Source organism: Euprymna scolopes, chromosome 23 (assembly GCF_053919585.1).
Source record: "Euprymna scolopes isolate OS-2025 chromosome 23, ASM5391958v1, whole genome shotgun sequence".
In the NCBI taxonomy this organism is placed as follows: Eukaryota; Metazoa; Mollusca; class Cephalopoda; order Sepiida; family Sepiolidae; genus Euprymna; species Euprymna scolopes.
In genome coordinates this window covers 12261921-12275911 of record NC_136504.1, presented here as the reverse complement: position 1 = coordinate 12275911, position 13991 = coordinate 12261921, and the positions used below count along the sequence as shown (strand labels likewise).

General features: G+C 29.7%; 1 protein-coding gene across 7 annotated transcripts in view; it reads left to right on the top strand.

Annotated features, from left to right (window-relative positions):
- The window catches only part of LOC145245758 (uncharacterized), a 315536-nt gene that overhangs the window by 139739 nt on the left and 161806 nt on the right, over positions 1–13991 (top strand). The window lies entirely within an intron of this gene.

The following is a 13991-nucleotide window of genomic DNA, read 5'->3' as shown; positions in this document are numbered from 1 at the left end:
AAGCATTGTTTTGAAAGTAATGGTAATAAATGCCTTTTTGCTTAAAAAAAAAAGCCAAGATTTATTTTTGTTTGTTTCTTCCTTTGCGACGGTACCAGATGGTAAGAGAGGTTTGGACTGTAATAATCGAGTGTAACAGCTACATTACATTATTTGTCTTGTAGAATGTGATTTTTTTTTTTTTTGAGAATATATAAAAATGTAAAAATATAAATTGTGTGAACCAGACTAAATAATTTTGGGACAATATTTGTAACAAATGAAAACGGAGTAGTGAAAAAACGTTTGATTTGTTGGTTTAAAGATTATATGGATCGTAGGTTGAAAATTCGACCAAATGACTTTAAAGATAGATATTTTATCACACTGTGCATCTGTGATGCAACTCAAGCTATTAATGCACTAATCCACAATTTTATGTTATGACGTCAGCAGTTTCGAACATTATTGAATGGAAATTATTTTTTGCCTTATCTATTATATAAAGGGCAAAATGGGCGTGAGCATTTGTGTATGTTCACAAAAGGCCTTTTGCATCGGGGTTCTCACGTCAGTTAGATTTCGTGAGAAGTTTTCACATACTTCCCAGATCATAATATCTCAGATTCGCAAACGGACATTGTCTCTATCTTTTTTTTGACCAAGTTAAACAAAATTCCCATTGTGCCATTGTCGCCAGTGTTTGTTTGTCTTTTTCATTTAAACAAAGCGAAACTATTCAAATGCAACCATTCGGGCCGGGTAGTATCTGTTCTGTAATTGGTCCTTGGTCATTGTAGGAAAAACCCTTCATACTGAGACAATTACTATTTATTTAGATACTGCCAGAGTGCCCCCTTTTTGGGGGAGCTGTTTTTCCCCCCAAATTAAAAACGACCTTGTGTCTAATTTGCTTTTGTGGGAGGTTTAAAGGCAACGCTATTTCTGCAAGTCATCTTTTGTTTTTGATTGACTTCGTTAAATTTGAACGCTTTAGACTTCCCGTTGCTTCATGGAGTAGTGGTAAGACGTCAGATTTTCTTTCACTTTCTTTTCCACCTTCGCGTCACAGGTTTGAGCCTGTCTGCCTGCTACCACTTTTTTTTTTTTTTTTTGCTCAACACACATCTACAAACATCCGGGCAACGCCGGGCACCCAGGCTAGTCTTTACATAAAGCAGAAGTTACATGTCATTGAGATGTTCGTAAATGATGTAGGATGCTAATTTTCAAAATACCAGATTTATAGCACATAAGATTGGAAAGTAAAATTCTTTTAGGTCACACCATTCAAGAAAATCTATTTGCATTGATCTGTGAACGTTTTCATGGATCAAGCGAACATAATATGAAACCTTAAGTAAAGTGATCCTTTTAGAGATTGGATGCATTCCAACGAGTATCATGGTGATTTTAATCTCCAAAATTTTATTTTAAAGATGTTAACAAAAATTGATCTGTTTTTCATATAAATATTAACTATTATATAATAATAACTCCAAAGTTATTGAGCTTTACTTATTTATTTAATTTTTTTTTTTGGGGGGGGGGGTAAATATATTTTAATTCAAGAAATTTAAAAATATGAAAAAAAAATACACATTTACTTATAGAGTATTTAGCTAAATTATAAAGCATCGTTTATTTTCTTGAAAAAGTAAACTAATTTTGGTTCTTATTTAGAATTCAACATAAATTTAAAAAAAAAACAATACTACAGAAGAATCTTTATGATGTATATACCTGTCACAGAATAGAAATGACATATTCCAAAAATGAAGTAAATTGATCAAGTAGTTTTATTTCTATAAAGAACATCATTGTTAAACGTTTTAAAGCAATTAATAAGAATATATTTTACATATGAATATGTATTACAAGGTTGATCTTAAAAGCTTGAATTATTGTGGGTGTATCTGTCCTTGTTTTTTTTGTTTTTTTTTTGTTTTTTTTTCTATTTTTTGAAGATATCAGTATGAAACAAGCCCTTTTTGCTAACTCATAATATTTGATTGTCTTAGTTAAAAATAAAACTACTTGATCAGTTTTCATGATTTTTGTAATATGACATCTTTGTTCTGTGACGGGTACATGCATCATAAATATTTTTCTGTATTTTTTTTTTTTTAAATTAGATTGAATTCTAAATAAGCATCCTAGTTTTATACTTTAAATCTTGCTATTACACATTTACTTTGTCAACAGAATGCCTATCATTTTTTATTCATCTAAGCGAAATTATTTCTTTATTAGAAAGGTATTCCTCTCTAATGTATACCATTATACGTGTTAATAGCATTATATGATAAAAGATTACTTACAAAATATAAAAATAATTAACATTAAAGCGTTTGTAAATGTTGAAAACGAAAATTCCATGGGTAGAGAAATGGGTGTGACGTCATGAACTCATTAGAATGTTGGTCGTTTTGTTGCATTTGGTTCTTTAATTCTTGACCATTTCATTTGGATGCGTAGAAACAAAAACATAGGAAAATAAAATATCAATTTTTCTTATTACAAAGCATCTTTTGGAGAAATAGTTATGAAAATATTATTTTCATATCAGCATTAACCATTTTTCTTTTAATGATTCTTTCATTGATTGAGGACTTCACTGACACCAATTGATTAATACAAAATAAATTTTATTTTTTGGATTGTTTGGACTATTGTATGCACCAATAGCATCCAGTGTGAATGCACCTAAAGATGGTCGGAGGTTACATCGGCCGAAACGTTGTGGTAAAAAAAAAAACAATGAAGATGAGAACAATAGTCCAAATAATTCAAATAATACAAAAAATAATTATCAAGCCTCATCTCAAAAACATACAAAAATCATATCAAAAGGAAGTTTATTCCCAATTAAATGAAATAGGTTTATCAGTTATTGCACTTTTCTAGCAAGCCCCACTCTCTGCAATGGATCACTCAAACCTGTGCAGCTGCTATTGTGCATAGGCAGCAAGCATTCCACTGAATTAGCTACGATAAGTCAGATAGAAATAGGCAAAATTTGTTGCAGCCAGAAATAATTGTGAGAATGAAATAGATACAGCTAAGAGAGGATATGCCGAAATGACAAGTTGAGTTGCAGAAATGAAGAACTTGTGATTATTCTGGAAATTTTATAATAACGTGATTATTATGGAAATTTTATAATAACGTTGTTATTATTCTGGAAATTTTATAATAATGTTGTTATTATTCTGGAAATTTTATAATAATGCTGTTATTATTCTGGAAATTTTATAATAACGTTGTTATTATTCTGGAAATTTTATAATAACATTGTTATTATTCTGGAAATTTTATAATAACGTTGTTATTATTCTGGAAATTTTATAATGTTATTATTCTGGAAATTTTATAATAACGTTGTTATTATTCTGGAAATTTTATAATAATGTTGTTATTATTCTGGAAATTTTATAATAACGTTGTTATTATTCTGGAAATTTTATAATAACGTTGTTATTATTCTGGAAATTTTATGATAACGTTATTATTATTCTGGAAATGTTATAATAACGTTGTTATTATTCTGGAAATTTTATAATAACGTTGTTATTATCATTGTAATAGCGTTAGAATGGGCAATCAACAATTCACAGCAGTCCCTTACGTCTCAGTGACAATGTGCCTTGTTGGGCGAGAGGGTGGAGGTTGACTAAATTTAAAAAGTATTTTTTTTTTTTTATGCTTCTTAACACGAAATAAGATTAAAACTAAAATTCAACAAAAACTATGCTCCAAGAAAATATTAACATCAGTTTATTATGAATTCAAGCAACCATTGAAGAAACCACGCAAAAACAGTACAAGACACATGTCACATGAAATCGGCTGCAAAATTGATTTTTAATGGAGAAATGAAATAAAATCTTCTTCTTTTTTATTTGATTTTATCTCATTACTTTTAAATGTTAAATACTTGGTGATATGCAATCCTAGGTGTGCACCATCTAACAACGCATTGAGAACCCATGAACACAATGTATGTTCTGAAATATTTTCACCTATAACCATACAACAGTTTTCTCACGAGCGATTTCTATCTCCAGAAAAAAAATGAATGCTTCTTCAACAATGTAGCCATATTGAATCTCGATGCTAGTGAATCGTTGGCTGCAGAATGTTTATTTCCTATTCATTGCCATGTCTGAAGTCACATGTTTATCCTTCTCGAGTGATGGATGCCTCAGAATAGCAACGTGCACTCATCGCAAGCATTTGAAAGCTAACATGCTTCTCGCTCGCCACCCTCCTCCTACTTGATTACGTCTTTGAAGATGAAGACGAGTAAAAAGTAGGCATGAAAACCCCATCCATTGGTCTGCATGCTAATGGGAAAAGTGGTCATTCTATACGCGTGCATCACTTGTAAATAGTCTTGAGACGTGGCCATCAAGTGTATTGTTGCTTTGCATATTCTCGCACTTATTTGCCGCATGCAGTCATAATTCTATAGGAAAAGATTTCTTTTTGCCAACTCTTGTTGACTTGCACTTTTTTGTCAGAAAACATCGGAAAATTTTCTTTTTCTTTTTAGATTTTTATGCATCCTTGCAATGAAAGGCTTTGTCTGACAGTCTCCGGGGTTTCAGTAGCAGTTTTGTCCGTCTGTTATACTCCAGTTATGAATAGAAGTTTTGTCAGTCTGTCGCACTTCAGTCATGAATGGTAGTTTTGTCAGTCTGTCATACTTATTTCCCAAAAAAAAAATTTATTTGGCTTGTCATGTTTAAATTTGAAATAGCATTAAACATGCAGACTGAATAGATGCGTTTTAAGAAGAAATTCGTTCTTGTTATTTTAGTTATCCCGCTCGCCTTATCCGTGCCGCCATTGTTAAGAAATATTTTGTTTTCAATTTTGACAAGAACTTCTTCAATTTTTTTCTTTCTTGATAGTTAATAGAAACAGCTGATATTGTTTTCAACATTTTCTGTAAATATTTATCCAATCTTAATTTGTTTTAAATTTCAGACATGATTACACAACACCTTGTGTAGCTGGTAACAATCTGCGACACTGTTCAAAAGCGATAGAATTAATCTATGCAAAATATTCGGGATTTAAGCTATCATTTCATTTGAAATCTATTATTTACTTATACTAGTGAGACTAACGTTCCCTGGAAAAATTATAGATTCAATGCTTTATGGGTGCTGGGCGAATCGAAAAAATGTCTGGGCGAGACAAGACTGTAATGTAATTTTATTTTTATTTTCAACTTATTTTTTTTTGTTTACTTCTATCAAGACAATGTCCAATTTTTTCTGATATATCAAGGTTAATCTTCCTTTCACAGTAAATCTATATCCGATCCGTGTGTGTGTGTGTGTGTGTGTGTGTGTGTGTGTGTGTGTGTGTCTGTCATACTTATTTCCCAAAAAAAAAATTTATTTGGCTTGTCATGTTTAAATTTGAAATAGCATTAAACATGCAGACTGAATAGATGCGTTTTAAGAAGAAATTCGTTCTTGTTATTTTAGTTATCCCGCTCGCCTTATCCGTGCCGCCATTGTTAAGAAATATTTTGTTTTCAATTTTGACAAGAACTTCTTCAATTTTTTTCTTTCTTGATAGTTAATAGAAACAGCTGATATTGTTTTCAACATTTTCTGTAAATATTTATCCAATCTTAATTTGTTTTAAATTTCAGACATGATTACACAACACCTTGTGTAGCTGGTAACAATCTGCGACACTGTTCAAAAGCGATAGAATTAATCTATGCAAAATATTCGGGATTTAAGCTATCATTTCATTTGAAATCTATTATTTACTTATACTAGTGAGACTAACGTTCCCTGGAAAAATTATAGATTCAATGCTTTATGGGTGCTGGGCGAATCGAAAAAATGTCTGGGCGAGACAAGACTGTAATGTAATTTTATTTTTATTTTCAACTTATTTTTTTTTGTTTACTTCTATCAAGACAATGTCCAATTTTTTCTGATATATCAAGGTTAATCTTCCTTTCACAGTAAATCTATATCCGATCCGTGTGTGTGTGTGTGTGTGTGTGTGTGTGTGTGTGTGTGTGTGTGTGTGTGTGTGTGTGTGTCGATCGTTGACCATATTTCTTTATGCTTATCAGCATCTCGTTTCTCATCTGGACATTTTTGCAATTCATTCTATACCCATAACCTTATATTATTACATTGCCACAGCCTTCTAAACATCAAAAATATATAATATCATATTCTTTTCATTTAGGTGTTCGGCTTTTCAATATGAACACCTAAAAAAAAAAAAAAAATGTAAAGACTGACTTTTCGCCTGATGAGCTCTTAGTTATTAATAACTACAGATCGAAACATTGCCATGCCAGTGTAGCAAAGCCTGTACATATTTATATAAATAGCTCTATTTATTATTGAGCACTATTATAAAAACTCAGTGGATACGCTTTAGATTTTACCCCACGAATACATTCTCAACCTGGATTAATATGCATCTATATATATATATATATATATATATATATATATATATATATATATATATATATAGGTATGAAGTAATATGATTTATGTAATAATTTTTTATGTAGGGTTCAAGAATTTAACAACTAATCTGTGTACAATCGTTTCTGAGACGATACAAATTTTTATTGAAATAAAGTCCTCTTCATCAGCTCAGGGATTGAACACCAACTATAAAATTGAAACATAGGATGAAAACAAAGTGAAGATAACCAACTTGTATTCAACAAATCATGCAGTTTACAGACTAAAAAGAGGTAAATTCAAATTATCTAAGAGCCATATCAAGGCAAGTAAGCCTATCAGATATACATAATGCGTGAGTTTATTGGCTAAAAATTAATTTTTTTTTTTTCATATTTGAAAAATGCAAAAAAAAGCATCCATGTTGATATAAATTTCTTATATTTCAGACAGTCCTCTGTCTTTTTTCAAAAAATGTATTTTGTGATAGAATTGAACATCAGATTAGATTAAAAGTCCTTTTCTTAATTTTTTTTTATTACCGTGGTTTGTTTTTGTTGTTGTTGTTTTGTTTTTGTTTTTTGTTTTTTTTTTTTACTTCAACACTTATAATAATTGTCCTTTGCTGACATTTGCTTCACATATCCAACTGCTTTATGTGGAATTTTGCCTTTGAATTGCTAAGAAATTTTCTTTTGATTATTAATGTATATATTTCAATGTACGCAAGTTTATCATTTTTTTTTTTTTATTAGCATTAAGTACAAGTGATTTACTTTAAGACTAAGACTGTTTGGATGCCCCAGCACAGCATATTAGACAACACCATGTTTAATATGACGTCGTCAACTTCTTAGTATTTCTTGCTTCTATGGGACGTACAGATGTTTTTCATTTTTTTTTTTTTTTTTTTTTTACTTGTATTCACCACAAACAAAAGCACATTGTCACTAAGACATAAGGGGCACTTGTGAATTAGGAACATGCTAAACGGGAAGTTGTGTAGCGAGTTGTTTGTTCATATTACATTTGAATTTCTTCTGTTTGTACAGTCGGAAGCAGGGAGAGAATTCCAAAGGCAAACAGTTCAAGGAAAAAAAAAACTATTTAAGTACAAAGTTTTCTGGCATGTGAGATCTCTACAATAAAGAGGTAGGATTTTGCTGATAAGTTGGTTTGAGTATTTATCTTAAAGAGTCACAAGTGTAGAAAGTTGAGCGATTTATTCATAGTTTAAATAAAATCTTTCTCGGCATATAAAAAAATGCATTTATATTATAAAACCCTACTTTGGAGTCCAGACAAGATTTGTGTATGTAGTTCTAATATCTATTTGGATTTGATTAGTTTTGTGTGCATGTGCGGATATTTGGCATCTAATAAAATGCACTGGACTTTAACGTGTTTTCTGTTTAGTTAAAATGTTTAGCTATTTGCGATTTTTGTCTGATGGTTTTATATATATACTAGCGGGGGGTACCTGGCGTTGCCCGGGTGTTTTTCAGTGTGTGTGGTCGGGCAGGGTTGGGTGGTGTTAATGAAAACATAAGAATAAGCGAAGTTAACAAAAAAACATAAAAAGAAAACGTGAAACAGAAAAACGAATGTTAAAAAATCTGAAAAATACCCCCCCAAAAAAAAAAAAAAAAAAAACACGTGAAAAATGGCTTAAATAACCCGGCTTCAATATTAAAATTTAAAAAATCGAAAAAAAAAAAAAGAAAAAAAAAGAAAGACATCTCACACCACGATTCGAACCCAAAACCTTTAGATAATGAGGTCGTGCTCTTAGCAACTGAGCTAAGACGACGTCGACGAAATTGTCGCTTTTTTTTTTTTTCAAATATTTAAACTAAATCAGGTTCCGACGTTGTATGACGCATGCGTAGAAGCGAACTCGTCATGAGAGGACGTTTTTTTGCTGGCAAGCAACACAAAACATGTTTCTGCTTTAGAATTCATCAGTATTATACAACGATTAAAATTCTTGTTTTCATTTTAGAAGCAACTCATGTTTTCATTTCTTTCTATCTCTACTGATTAAATTTCTTAGTCCATTGCCAAATCATTGGCTTACAAATCATTCTTTTCTATTCACTCTCATCAGACGGTATTTATTTATTTATTTATTTATTTATTTTCTGTAAACTGAGTGTTTAGACGCACCTTTGGATAGAGATGGGGGGATACAGTGAGGTGCTAGGTGTATCAGAATTTTCAGGGAATTTTTGACACCCCTAACAGAAAACTGCGAATAAAATATAAAAAACTCATAATTTCTCTTTTTAAAGTGGATTGTTTATTTTCTGTGTGGAATACACTTCCAAAATAAACTATTAAAGTTGTTTAAAAAATAATAGAAATATTATTTTTTATTTTTTAAAAAACAGTGTTTACAAAGTGCCGGTGCGCGTTCAACCAGCCATTTTTTTACGTATGAAATCAATTGAATTTTACGAGTGAAATTTTTTTCAATTTTTAAACTTTAAAAATCTATCAAAATTTTTCTATTGGTTCAATTTTTACGATATTTTCAGGGTCAATGTGAAATTTTATGCTTTTTCCAAGAAACTGAATATAATATTTTAGACAAACGTTTTGTTTTTTTTTTAAATTCATCCCCCCCATTTTGAAATGTCTATTAAAATTTAAATAATTAATTTACATACCAAAGTTTTATATATCACAAATTGAAGATAAAAGATCAATAAATAAAATATTCTAATTTAAAACGAAAAAAAAAAATTTGTTTTTTTGAAATTTACCTGTAAAGTCCAAAGTGTAAAACCTTTTTTTTTAAAACCATGTTTATTTTTTATTTTTTATTTTTTTTAATGAAAGCTCATGTTATGCTTATATCGTCAAGTAAATACGGGTCACTGACAGCAAGTTTTTCTATTTCATTCAATGTTTTCTTATTTTAGATATTTAAAAAAAAAATATTTGCTCAATAAAATAGAAATAAGATATAATAATCAAAATGTATTTCATTAAGAGAAGTAAATAAAAAAAAATCGGTCGACTGGATTTTTTGTTTAACGGAAAAACTTTATAAGTGAATATGTGCTTTTTTTCAACTAGGGAGGCCCAAAAATACTCATTTTGGTTAACAGCATGCATCAAAAGACATATTAATTCTGGCGTTTATAAGTCACCGTAAGATGATCGTGAAAAAAATTAGAGATTTCTCTCCTTTTGTTTGAACAGTCAAAAAATCTAAGTTTGTGTTTTTTTGTTTTTTTTAAATCCTTCTTTAAAAAAGTATTTTATTTATAAAGGACATAGAATATAAGTATAAATATGGATACATTCTTAACAATGAACAATGGAAGTACACATTAAATAGAATTCTTTATAGGTAAGTGATTTTTTTGAATTTATATGTATTTTTTATAATCGAACTAAGTAAAATTTCGTTGATGTTCTTTAAATCTTTTTTAAAGAAAACCGATTTAAAAAAAACAAATATTGCATAATTTGCTATTAAACTTGTTATATTTTTTTTTAATTTGGTCTTGCTCCTTTAATTGAAAAAAAAAATTAGGGTTTCAATTACATTTTTCAAGTAGTTATAAGCTTACAAAGATAGTAAGTTGATTTATTCAAGTTCATATACGGCATTTTTAATGGCCGATTCTGATACACCAAATGAAGTGTGGATTTTGTACAAGTCTTTGGATTTATCGGCCTTGACCCAAATACTATTAGTATACGAGTTAGTAAGGTTCTTCATATTCTTTTTTCATTTCAAAGTGGATTGGTGCAGGCTTTCCCAACCAGGGTTCTGTGGAATCCTATGGTTCCTTCAAGAGATACTGATAAATAAGCAGAGATTAATATGCCTTTGCACATATCTACAAATGTATTTTCAGTTTTATGGTTGTTTTCTAAAACCTAATTTTTTTTTTATACATGTACAGAATTGTAAATAAACTGAAAAAGAAACTGTCACGTGTTTGACAAGTTGTCAGAAAGATATGTTGATTTATTTTTATTTTTGTTAGTGCCGTTACACACACACACACACACACACACACACACACACACACAGTATGTCAGTCCTAGCCAAAAATAGTTTCAGTTTACATTTATTTTTTATTGCAATAAATATCTGATCAATAGAAAATTAAATAATTCGATGCGTGTTTATTAAAGTTATTTAAAGTTATGTATAGGTGATAAATACACAAAAATATAATATTACTGAATAAAAGGCAAAATAAATTTGATGAAAATACTATTCATGAGAAATGGTTATCAGTTATTGGTTAGACATCTTGTGACACTGGTTCTTCGAAGGTATGAATAGCATATTATTATTGATGTTGCTGTTGGGCATCATTCATTTCACGTGAATCTAATTATTTGTTTCACCAATATCTTTCTAGTTAGGATTCTCTATAGAAACACATTGGGTACTCATGAGAGCAACCACATGAAGGTTGTCAACATCCCTAAGTGAAAATGTTTCTGTGGAACGAACTGGATTCGAACTTGGCACACCCAGGTTGTCAGTCTGTGTCGTTAACCACTTAGCGATCGTCACCTTCCTGGCACTGCTTTTATTTATTACCTGTATCTATTCAGTGTTGTGGAGGAGTAAAAGAAAAAGAAAGAATGATTTGTTTATGAAGAGACGGAAATTAATTTGGATGACTTTCATTTTGTAATCAAGATATTTTATGAAATAGAATTTTTTTTTATAATAAAGAACAAATGATACATAATTAATGTGGAGGAGGGAAACATAGACATGCTTGAAGTCCTATAATTTAATTAATATCTAATTATTTTTGAAGAAATCAAGGGAGCATAATTGCAAACAATAACTTCTCTTTAATATTTTGATGAATAAGGAAAAATGTCCACACTTTAACAATTTCCTTAACCGGAATAAGTATTTTCAGAAAAAAAGGTTGAAGTGAAATAAAATGTATATCTGTGTCAATAATTTTGTGTAAAGAAAACGTGGAAGAAGGAGAATAGTTTGAATCAAATATCGATATATCATGTAGATTGTTATTTTAGTATGAAATTGAAAATCCAACGAGATAGCTTTGTATGTTAGATAAGTGTTACGATTTAATACCAAATTATATTTTTTGTTTGTCTCGCAGAATGGAATAAAAAAAAGAATGATTTAATTTCAAAAAAATAAATATTAGAATATCAATCTAACTTCTTTTCATTTATATTTTGATTTCTTAAAAAAGAAAAGAAAGTATTCAATATATATATATATATATATATATATATATATATATATATATATATATATATAGTGTATTATTCAACATGTTGTCTTAGTCTAGAAGGATTTTTCCTTCAGCAACCTTAAGATATAAAAGATAAAGTGTAGTATATTACATTTTTAATCATAATTCTATTTTAAAATGTAACAAAATAAACTGAAAAGGAAAGAAAAATTGCAAAATCGGTTAATATTCAGATCTAAGACAGAGTTGATATGCATGAAAACTCCTGCTGGTTAAAATCAATTTAGTATTATGTATGAAATCTAAAAAAAAAAACACTTTTTTAAATGAATAAATATGCTAGTGTTATTTGTATTCACTAGATGTCCTCATCTTGAGTGTTATTTTCACAACATTTTGGTTGATGTAACCTCCAACCTTCTTTAGGTGTATCTTGTCGAACTCAGGAATTTAGACAGAATTTTGAACAGAACTCTATTTACTTAATTGGGGTGGGGGTAACATGCTCTTGTTCCATCACCCATGACTGAACAGAGGTTCTGAGTAATTCACAATTGTATTTTTTGGTTGCCTACACGGAGAATTGAACCTTCAGGAGAATATCACTTTCACAGTTGATTTTTCCAAGTACTTTGACCACTACACCATGGGTCGTTGTAGATAAATTCGACAGAAACATTTGTGAGTTCGACAAGATACACATGAAGAAGGTCAATCGAAACATTGTGAAAATCACAACACAGTAAAACAGTAGTCCAATGAATCCAAATAATACGAATAACCAATCCGTATCCCCAAAATTCAGAAATGTATAACCTGCTAGTGTGACATGTTTCATGGTATCAAATATGTTAGTGACTTGTATAAAAAAATTAATAAAAATATGTTTAAATAAAAATATTGGTTTAAAAACATAATTGTTATATTTTTGCAACAGAAGTTTATTTTAGAAAACACTCAAAACATTTTAAAGTTTGAAATAATTTTGTTCTTTTATTTCTCTCACATTTCAATATCCCAGAAATCTTTTGTGAAATAAATAATTTCTATAAATATTTTGATGTTTTAAATAAAATATTTTTATAATTCTCTCCAAATTTAAAATATGACAACAATGTTATTCCTTAGTTTCGTCACATAAACATTGTCAATCTATAAAAACAACTATGACTTGTTTACATTAATAAAGAAATGTTGTTGTGATGTATTTCATCTTTTCGGTTCTTGGTCAGGGAAGGAGAAATACTTCTGAACTAAGGTAATTTACAAAGGAAAAGTTTGTAAGAAAATTTATCAAATAATTTTGAAAAATGCTCAAAGATATGAATAGTGGAATATTTTGTTATTTTCACTGACTAACAGTTCGTATATTTGACGTCCAATCTAATATTCCTTTATTCCAAGAATAGTTAGAATGTGTCCCAACGTTGTGTGGGGAAAATATAAAATATTGATTTAATTAAAAAGTAAATGAATATCAGAGTATCGATTCTGCGTAAAAAAAATAAAAAAGTAATTGTAATAATTAGAAAAGGCTTACCAATGCAAATATCTAAACTCTTAGCAAGCCTTTGTTGTTTTTCTGGAATGCAAACATGAAATCTTCATTAAGTATTCTGGAATAAACGGTGTTAAGTTTATCTTATGTCATGAAAATTTTAGCACACAGTGAATCTGGTGACGGGAGGAAAGAAGGTAGTGATAATAAGATGTGAGTAAAAATTGCAGCCATCTTCTCTGTGAAATCTTTATTTGTGAAAGTTTAGTAATCCAGAGAAAATATAATAAATATGGAATGAATAAGAAATGAATGTATAATTTCTGGAAGCACACATGAGATTTACACTAATTGGATTGAAGAACAGATTAGCATATGAACGTTATTAACCTATTATGTCAAGCTAAACTAAAAAAATCAACCTTATTTTATTATATAGATTAGCCATTTGTATTTTATTTAAGGTAGCAATGATGGTTCTAAGCCCAGACTGTTAACTCTTGATATGCAATGTTAAAATTTTGCCATGGCTGTTGCATCACTTTCATTAATACTCCTGAAAAAACTATTTACCTGTCCTCCCTCAAATTATGGTTAAAATAGTAGTGCAGACTAGATTCACAAGCAATGGCAGAGCAACTGCTCTAGAATATGTAAAATTCTGGTATACTACCTGTTAGATGTCTTATGTGACATGCATTGTGCCCTTGAATAGTCATCACTTACCTAGTGCAGTGAGAGTGGGTCATTTTCTCCACAATACATAGTCCACTTAAAACAAAATGGTTGGATAATTTTAAACTGTCATTCACACGATTGATGGTTTACCATATAAAA